Source organism: Bombus terrestris, chromosome 12 (genome assembly GCF_910591885.1).
Source record: "Bombus terrestris chromosome 12, iyBomTerr1.2, whole genome shotgun sequence".
NCBI lineage: Eukaryota > Metazoa > Arthropoda > Insecta > Hymenoptera > Apidae > Bombus > Bombus terrestris.
This window is the reverse complement of record NC_063280.1, coordinates 7398-17723: the sequence shown is the minus strand read 5'-3', so window position 1 is coordinate 17723 and position 10326 is coordinate 7398. Positions and strand designations below refer to the sequence as shown.

Genomic DNA, 10326 nt, shown 5'->3' with positions numbered 1-10326 from the left:
GAACTTTCATCATCGCGAATCTAGACCTGTGGCAATTATAATGTGAACCCGACATATATATGTATGTATATGTATATATCTTCTTTATGCCTGTTAGGTTATTAATTGGTTTTGTAAATTTCTTGTATTTATGTATTCCATATTTGTTATTAAAGTATGTATTCCTATCGTTCCATTTCTTTTCCCTTGCTATTATGTCACGTATAATTGTTTTATTCCTGATTGATTTGATCAGTTCGCGGCTTGCTTGGTTTATTAATTGGTCCATATTTCTATTGTTTCGTTTATTTTACTTGGTATTATGTCACATACAATCGTTCTTTATTCCTAATTGATTTGATTGGTTCACAGTTTGCTCGGTTTATTAATTGGTACAGATCATATTATATGTCGGGTTGGCGTTACGATTAGAGTTAGGGTTAAAAGCGTAAAACGAATCCCTATTGACACTAGACGTGATCATTATGCAATAGAGGAGATATTTACCAGTGCAAACATGACCATGATGGAATTGGACAAGTAATCGCGATAATTTGATACTCGAGAAGCTAATGGCGATGATCCTAGGCTCAATAACGAATCCACGATCAACAGGATGACGAACTCTACTCTTCTTTAGCGTCTAAGTTGTACTCAATGTTAATGCATGGGGCAATCACTACGTATCCGAGAGTTACTTGAATCATTGTCGAGATCGTACCGGAGAGTAACTCTCCGTCTCGACGATGCCGTCGAGGAAAACTATAATGGGTGGGTCTAAGGACATGAGATCCTTGGATTCGTCAAAGAAAGCTTTCGTTCCAAAGGTGAGGGAAATTAGCGCTGTTGCTAATTGGTCGATCTCCATATCGGCGTTTTGAAAGAGATGCTGGCCGCCCTTGAGTGGAGGTTGTTGACGGGGGGCATCGTTCGTGGAAGATAGGTTTCTCCTATCTTCCCTTAGTTGCAACAAAGACTACTTATCTATATGAAGGACTTTGCTTGACTACATCTTAAGATTTATTGCGGGTCCTCACGTTAGCTAAACATATACTGCGGAGGTATGTTGACATCTGGAGATCATCTTACCCGGAGTATAGAATCTGCGTGTGGCGAGCCACGGGACAGAAACCATTGAAATATTTACTGCCGCGTGTCGCTACGACTATTTCTTTTAAGGAGTGGTATAGAGTTACTCTGTACCTTTGTTAGATAAAACGTTCATCCCTTGACCAGGGCTACGTTCGGCGACTGGTTGTTGCCTCGAGCCCAAGCTCACTATCATAAATCTCGAACAATCGGGGTGACATTTGTTTAATCTAAATTACGACATTACGGTATTCCCGAGAATCCAAGGAGAGGTTCCGGTGTTTTTCCATCTCCGACATATATTTACTATATTTACTAATTCTCTAAAGTACGTATTTCTATTGTACCGTTTATTTTCCTTGCTATTACAATCGTTTATACAATCGTTCTTTATCTTTGATCGGTTCGCAGCTCGTTCGGTTTATTAATCGGTATTATTTAATGGTCCAAATATACTTTTAGTTTATTAATTAATTCTACTCAATGTATCTTCGCGTTTCTCATATATGTATACCTCTCTGTTTTGTTGGTTTATTAATCGCCCTTATTTAATAGTATTTCTATATGTGTCTATATTTAGTTAATCTTCTATTAAAGTGTTTTTATTTTTCGTTGTACCGTGCGTTCGTTTTGTGTGTTCGAATCGACACTCGCGCTATTTGCATATTGTAATTTTTCGTTTTTTCGTTACTGCATGTGCGGAGCGCGGGACGTGATGCCCCCCCTTCCCTCTTGGGGTTCAAATTTCCAGAGGAAATTTGACTGATCGTGTTCTTGTTGTGTTAGTAAAACTCGACGCCCGCACAAAAAATTTTACCATTCTCCATTAATCCATCAATCATGAATAGTTAGTAGTTAATTGCAATTAGTTGCAAAATTTTGATTTATTTTTCATTTCTCATGGCTGATATCTATTAATTTTTAATATTCTTGTTACTATATAATAATGTATTATGTTGTGTTAATTATTATTTATTAGCTTTCCTTAGTTCATCAACCATTAATAATTAATGGTTTAATAGTTAATTGTAATTAGTTGCAAAGTTTTAATTTATGGTTTGTTTCTAATGGCTGATTTCTATTCATTTCTAATATTCCTGTTACCATATAATAATGATGTATTATATTGTATTAATTATTATTTATTTCTTCATCGAAAATATAATTTATTTTGCAACTTATAAAAGTTACTACATGTACGTGTTGATCAGCATCACTTCCAAAATTGCCGCTTGTGAATGTCCCTAGTATATAGTGACTTTTATTAATGTCGAATTTAGTTTTTATTTGTTAATTATTTGTAACTTTATTTTAGTAATGACGTGTAATTGAAGTGGGAATAATATTATTTTGTATTTATTTTATTGTATGTAATTATTGTATGTATTTCATTGCGCATGCGTAAAAGCTACTTCGTGCTCGCGACGATCAGCATTACTTCCAAACTGGCCGCTTTTGAATGTTTCCAGTATTTTATAACTTTTTATTCAATAGTGGAATGATTATTTATCTGTTACATATTTTTAACTCTATTTTAGTGCAATTGAAAATTGAAATGACAATAATATTGTTTTTGTGTTCATTATAATGTGTATATATACTGTGTGTTATTTGAATGTAATAGCATGTGGATTGTATTGCTGTTGAGATCTATAAATTATTATTAGCACCGCTTCAATTATTATTTTCACTGCTTCGTTATGAGTGTTTTATATTTATATAGAGATTACTTAATTAATTTAATTTAATATGTGCATAGTTTATTATCACCAGTCACTACTGCGTAACATAACCTTATTTCTTTACACCAAACTTAATACAATAAGACTATAATAATTTAGTACAATATAATAGTCTCTTATTTAATCACATTTGTCGTTGATATTCAGTTAATCTGTCTTGTTTAATTTCTAACCTATTTCAATATTTATTGACTGTTTCTATTTTCTTCTTATTAGTTTGTTGTTACTTATACTTGTGATTTGTTGTTATTTCATATTTGTATGGTATAATTTTTGGAGCTAATCTATATATTGTTAATTAAAACTTGTTTATTCAGTTATTATTGTTTATAGGTTCTCCGATTCTATTCCTTCAATGCGTTGCTCGCTTGAAACAGTTACATGGTACATGCTTGGTATCAACTGGTTCTTCGTTACATTGTTAACACTTATTATGACTATCTTTACTTATCCTAGAACTGTAAGTATATATATATATAAAAACACCATATTTCGTAAGTATCCACATAGTAAAATAGTCTGTCCTTTTTCTTGTTTGCTAAGACCACTTCGTCAATGTTGAATTACTTTGTTATAATGTCACTAGTTTTAATGTCATTAGTTTTGTTATAATGTCACTAGTCCTTGGTTTTCCAGTTTCCTGTTGCCATCTTGACTGTTTCAGTAGTATTTGCTTCAGGATTCCGTAAGTATTTGCTTAAATTTGGTAATGAGTTTCTTATAACTGTGTCTGCCTTTGTGCATACCTTCCGATGTGAGTAATGAACTTCTTACTGTTATCAATTTCTACTCCAAGGTGGTTTACAGCGTTCTTCCCCTTTTTAGGTTATGATTGTTTACCTCAGTATTTATTACCTTCGATATGGTAATACTATATTGCGTTATTCCTTATAACGTAACACTATATAACGTTATACTTTATAAGATATCACTATATAACGTTATACGTAATATGGTAACACTATATAACGTTATACGTTATAACATAACACTATATAACGTTATTCTTGTACCTGTGAGTAGAATGGCCTCAAATTTTTTTTCAACGGTCAACCGTAAATCTCGTTATCTTGTAAATGTTATTGTTAGGCATCAATTATTATCCGTTATCCTTGCTTCTTTTAATTTGAGATAATTTGAGGTAAGGCAATTGAGGTTAACTTATCCATTTGTTTCAGCTGACTGTCGTATACTATGTTCTACAAAACTGGATCCGTAACCAATCTTTGTGGAATTCCTGCATGTAGATTTCCTTCCACAATAATTGACTGCGTACAAGCCTTATTGATTTACAAGGTACTTTTTCTTTTAATCTCTTCCGATATCTTGTTTATTTTATTGAATTAATGCATTTTGTATTTAAATAGTGACTAGAATACATAGTAATTTCCTTCTTCTTTTTAGGTTTCCGCAATCTTCATTATTCGACAAGCAGTGTTATACTACATACCACCGTACCACGTTGCCTCTTGACATCGTTCTGGCTGTCTATTTCGCTTATGCGCTAGTTTTAACTTGTTCAAGTGCACTGTTCGCAGAATCCCTTTCACTTCAATCTTGACGTTTTGATTTTGCAAAGTTTCTAACACTTTATGCGGTCCTGTATATTGATCAGAGAATTTTCCTTTGCTAGGTTCCTTCAGTAGATATACCAGGTCTCCTATTTTGAAATTTTGCGGGTTGATACGTCTGTCGTAATATTCCTTTGACTTTAACTTGGATTTCATCAAATTTTCTCTTTCCTTTTGTTGTACGGTGTTGATTTTATCGAACAGATCTCTGAGATATTCTGCATATGTTGGTTCCATGTTCTCTTCGATTATCATTTCGCCAGTAGGTTCTCTGGCCAAGTGCCCAAAGACTAATTCGTGCTGGGAGAATTTCGTTCCTTCGTGTACAGAGGTGTTATAAGAAAACATGGCTAATTCCACCCGTTTGTCCCAGTTTCTGGAGTTTTCAATGTACAATTTGAGATATTCTGTTAATACATGGTGAGATCTTTTGATTGAACCATTGCTTTGTGGATGGTTTTATGCGAAATCTCTTTGCTACTTTCTTCAGTAGCGAGGATGTAAAGTTCATTCCCTGGTCGGTAAGAATGACTCTCGATAACCCGAATTGGCAAATAAATTGTTTTATGAAAGCGTTAGCTATCTCGGTTGAAGAGATTCCTTTGATTAGAATTCCGAGCGAGTACTTGGTTAATAAATCTTGAATCGTCAGTATATATTCGTTTCCCTTTTGTGTCGTTGGCAATGGACCGACGATATCCATACTAGTTTTGTCGAAAGCTTTACCTGGTGTATCTGTGAGCAGCATTGGTTGTTTTGTTTTTATTGTTGTTAGTTTCTTTAACTTCTTTCTTCTACGCTCTTTACAAGTTCTTACATATTCTTGAATCTCTTTCTTCATGTTTTCCCAATAATAGTCTTGTCGTATTCTTTGTTAAGTTTTTGTTACTCCTTTGTGTCCTGCTACGCATGATTCGTGTTTCTCTCGTATTATGTTATTTCGCGCTTCCACTGGTGGGGTGATTATTTCCTCGGTACAGATGGTGATAGTTATGGTTTTTTCCATAAATACTTCCTTCAATTTCCTGATTGTGTGTTACCAGGGTATTTCTTCCAAATTTCCTTTGCTAATGTTAAAGGACGTTAATTGGTTTTCGTTTACTACATCCAGTAAGAATCTCAATGAATTTAGTAAATTTTCTGGCATTATAGGAATATTTCGGTCTTCCTTTACCGGTAGGGATACGATGTATTTTCCGGAATCTTGATTCAATCTTGCTCTTTACAACATTAGATCTTCATAATGCGGCAGTTTCCCTGCTTCCTTCATTTCTAAGGCTCCTATATCTAACGGAGTACCCTGTATATTGACGAATATTACTTTATGATCATTCACTCTCGTAACTGAGTCTCGCGTTTCCGAAATTTTTAGTTCCGCAAGTACCGTCTTGCGTCTTCTCGTTGCCGAATTGGTTCGGAGTCTGCCATAGAAGGCTCTTCTTCACTTGTTGTATCGATGTCCTCTATTTCTCGATTGGCTACTTCCTCGTTTATGTTTACATTGATTTCGGCTAATGCTTGGTCAAAATATTTTACGGGTGTTTTCTCTATGGTGAGATGCTTTTGAATAAAGGCTTTTCTTTGTTTTCTCGGATCATAGAACTGAGGCAAGACACGTGGTTTAGCTTAGAATATCGGAGAGTCCTCGGCTGAGGTATCTAATTGAAATCTTTTTAAATGTGGATATCGATCTGGCGAGTCTTCTCGCTTCCTGATTGGCAGGCACATCTCTGTGGGGTTTCTAGACAATGCATCTGCATTTGCATTTGTTCGTCTTTCTTTGTATTGGATATCGAACTCGAAGTCTGATTTCAGTTTTCAATTCCAAATTCTCGATGTGGGTTCCTTAATGGAATTCATCCATACTAACGGTTTGTGATCAGTTACTATAATAAATTTCCTTCCATACAGGTATGGTCTGAAATGCATCGCGCAATAGACGATTGCTAGACATTCCTTTTCTATGGTAGAATAGTTTTGTTCTGCGGGGTTTAGTAGTCTAGAGGCATACGCGATTGGCAAATCCTTTCCAATCGGTCCCTGACTCAATATTCCGCTTATTGCGTAACCTGATGCGTTTGTCATAAGGTTGAAGGATTTGGAAAAATCCGGATATTGTAGAATAGGTTTTGTGGTTAATGCTGTTTTTAAATTGTTGAAAGCATTTTCTTGATTTTTCAACCATTTAAAGGTGATGTCTTTCTTCAGTAGTTGCGTTAATGATTTTGCAATTTTGGAGAAATTAGGTATAAATCTTCTATAGTATCCTGCTAGTCCCAGAAATTGCTTGATATTCTTTGCTTTCTTTGGTCGTGGAAATTTCGATACTGCTTCGATCTTCTTTGGATCTGGTTTTACACGATCTTCACTGGTTATATGCCCCAAATGGCTTACTTTATATCGTAGGAATTCGCATTTATCAGGCTGTAATCGTAATCTGGCTTGCCTTAATCTTTCCATTAATTTGTTTTACTTTCGTGTTTATGAAGAGATCTTGAATAAATCACTATGTTATCTAGATAGATGAATAGTTCTACTCCTTACAATCCTGATAACACTGAGTTCATCAAGCGTTGAAATGCCGCTAGAGCATTTTTTAATCCAAAAGGCATTCTTTTGAATTGAAAGTGTTGAGAATGCAGTCTTGTGGGCATCCTCCTGTGCCATTCGGATCTGGTGGAAGCCTGATGCCAAATCAAACGTGGAAAAATATTTTGCACTTCCCAATTGATCCAATATTTCTGTAATGTTGGGGAGCGGATAAGCATCGCCAATTGTTTTATCATTAAGTTTTCTATAATCAATACAGGCTAATCTCCAATGTTTGCTTCCTTGCGAGTCTGGTCTCTTCGGCACAATCCATAACGGAGAATTGTATAGAGATGTCGATGGTTCTACGACATCAGTGTCCAGCAATTCTTGAATTTGACGATTTATATCTTTTTGACGTGCATGTGGGTAACGATACTGTTTAATATAGATCGGCTAGAATTTCGGTTCCTTCCAACGTGTCTCCTGGAATATGAAATCTATCTTGATTCCTCCGAATTAATTCTTCGACGTTTTTTTTTTTTGTCCTCTTTGTTCAAGTGTTCGAGTCGTAATAATTCAATTATTTTGTCGAATTTAATTTCTTTCGATTTTAAAATTGCATTGCACGTCATGTTAGGGAGCGATGTAAGGTTTTCAAATTTTTTAATTACCATTGTAGGTGTGATAAATTCGTAATCTCTCGATGTGCTATTTATTATTCTCATATAACGTCGTCCCTTACGGTTTCTCAGAACTGCATTACCAAAATAGTAGACTCCCTTGATTGGCTCAATTTTGGGAATAAATCCCTCTTTTATCTCCGGATTTGCGATGTTAATTGAACACGGTACCGAATTTCGTTTCGGCACGATTATCTTTTCTCTTGTATCGAAGGGGATATAAATATTTTCCCACTTGATATGCTTTCGCTCGTAATCCAAATGAGTCTTGTATCCTGCGAAAAATTCGGATCCTAGGATTCCGTCTTGATCGATCAGCAATGAGTCATCAACTACATAAAAAATAACTGGGCGGCCCGCAACCTGTATTACTGTCTGCCCTGGGGTGACCAGGCTCGTTGGTGTAATTCCTTGAACTTCAATTGATTCTTGCTCGTTGATACTCGCTGAATTGAGTAAAGCAGGTTTCTTAATGTTATTGATTTCTGATCCGGAGTCTAATAATAAACTTGTCTTGGTTTTTAGATCTGGGGAGACTATTCGTGCAGTTGGAGTACTTGGAGGATCGTTTAGTTTTACTGAAATAACCCAGAGGGGTCGTCATCTGAATCTGAGTCCGACTCTTGGTGATTCTTCTTCGTCTACTCTTCTCGTATTTTCTTTTCCTTCTGGTTTTGAAATTCTTGATCCTCCGCTTGTTTCTTCGCGTGGCTGCAGCATGGTTTTCCCACAGTATTTATTTTTTGGTTTTGCAGCAGGCATTGTATTCGTTCTGTTCCTCGCTATAGGTGCTGGTCTTCTTGTCACCGCCTGTACTCTTGGGCGATTTAGAGCATCGTTCCTTCGAGGCTCACCTCGTTCTCCCGAAGGACGTGCTCGATTTCCCGATTGTCCCGATGCATAGGGTATGATTATTCCAGCGTCTACTCAGGCTTTGAATGTGTAACAATCTTTTATTAAATGCCCAGGTTCTTTGCAATAGTTATATAGTATAGTATTTTGTCTCGGAGCGTTTGGACGATTGTACGACGGCGACGGCGGTATAAATCTTCGATCCTGGCGGTTGTTTCCGATGTTGTTATTATTGTACGGGGGACGAACATTGTTACGATTGTAATTATTCGGAGGTGTCGGACGTTGGTATCGCGTTCTGTCGTTTACTCGTTTTAATTCCTGTGTTGTTTTAACGGCTTGGTGATACGCGTTTTCTAAGGAATGGTATCCTGCTACTTTTACTCGTAAATACACCTCATTTGGATGTATTCCCTTCCCTTAACGAAGGCCTCCCTTGTGTCCCAGTCTATTGTATCTTGGATGTCTCGGGATAAGATGCCGTGCTCACATCTTTCTCTGTCCATTATTGCCAACCTAAGATTTCTGACGCGATCCATATAATCTAGTATGTCTTCCCCTGGTCGTTGGAATATCGTTGCTAATTCACCTTTATATTCGTTAACAGTTTTTCCTGGGCCGAACATATCTTTTAATTTGTTCCCGAAATCGTTCAGACTTTCTACCTGACTGTCTTTTACGGCGAGGAACGCGTATCCGCGAAACTTATTCATTAGTAATTTTACCAGTTGAGGCTCTTGATTCCTTGGAACCATATTTCACGCGCGCTCACATGCTCTTAAAAATTGGAATATTGATGGTCGGTATCCGTCGAACACTGGTACCGACTCGATCGCGTCTTTTAACTTAATCTGTTGTGAATTACCCTTTGTCAGTATTGTCTCTTACTGGGTTATTGACGGTAGTACAGGTGTCTCGGTTTTTTTCTTTGCCTTGAGTGAATGCACGTCGTCTTCTAATTCACTGGGTTTTTCGTTTATGTCGGTCAATATGCGCAATTTTGCATCCCATTCTTTCAATTTTTCTGACAATGTCAATATCATGTCCTCGTTCAATGAGTCTAGTGCGGTCGCCATATTTTCTATTTATATTTTGTCAATAACCGTAAGAACTTTAATCCTCTGTGAAGCGTATCCCACTGCTGCCACCAAAAAATAATTGTTAATGTTACGTTTTCAATTTGATTGCCGTTAAATTTAATCGAAAAGGAATGATAGTATTTGAAGTACAAATTTGAAATTCTCGACTCATACGGTAGTTACTGCCACCAGAAATAGTCTAAGGACTATTTCAAAAAATTTTTTTCTTTATTATTTATATATATTAACGCTAGTTAACGCTACCCACAAACATATAAGTTATTGAATAAAAGACCAAGAGAATACAACGATTTGGAATATATATATGTCGGGGGGGGGGGGGGCGTTAGGATTAGGGTTAGGAGTTGAGGTGGCCGTGGTAGTGCGTTATGCGTAATAGTTGTAGTAGTTACTGGTCCTCGTCCGCTGTAATTGTCACTGGGGTCTGTAGATGTCGCGCCGCCAGGGTACTGCTGATTTTTTCCTCCGTTTTTTGGTGCGTGGGAGTAAAATCGGACTCCGGTCGCCGGGATTTGAACCCGGGTTCCGAACGTTCGCAACCTAAGACGTTAACCACTGCGCTGCCGTTGTCCGACACTAGTTAGTGTCGAGTGGTGGTATTTGGCTTGTCGAGTGCCGCCACAGTACCTCCTTACCAGTGATAACGTTAGAATCTTAGTGTAATAAAGCGTCAGCCGATTGTTGTCCAATTCGTGCGGATGTTGCGCGAAGTCTTCAATGTGGCGGTGGATACCTGTCAGTACGGTGCGGGCGTTCCGCGTACGGTCGTAGGCCTCTGTTC

The 10326-nt window shown here is 36.9% G+C and overlaps 1 long non-coding RNA gene across 1 annotated transcript; it reads left to right on the top strand.

Annotated features, from left to right (window-relative positions):
* Positions 1-3352: 3352 nt before the first annotated feature.
* On the top strand, positions 3353-9860 carry LOC125386069. Its single transcript, XR_007225910.1, has 3 exons — positions 3353-3495; positions 3989-4106; positions 4215-9860. It is a non-coding gene; the product is annotated as an uncharacterized LOC125386069 (long non-coding RNA).
* Positions 9861-10326: the final 466 nt, after the last annotated feature.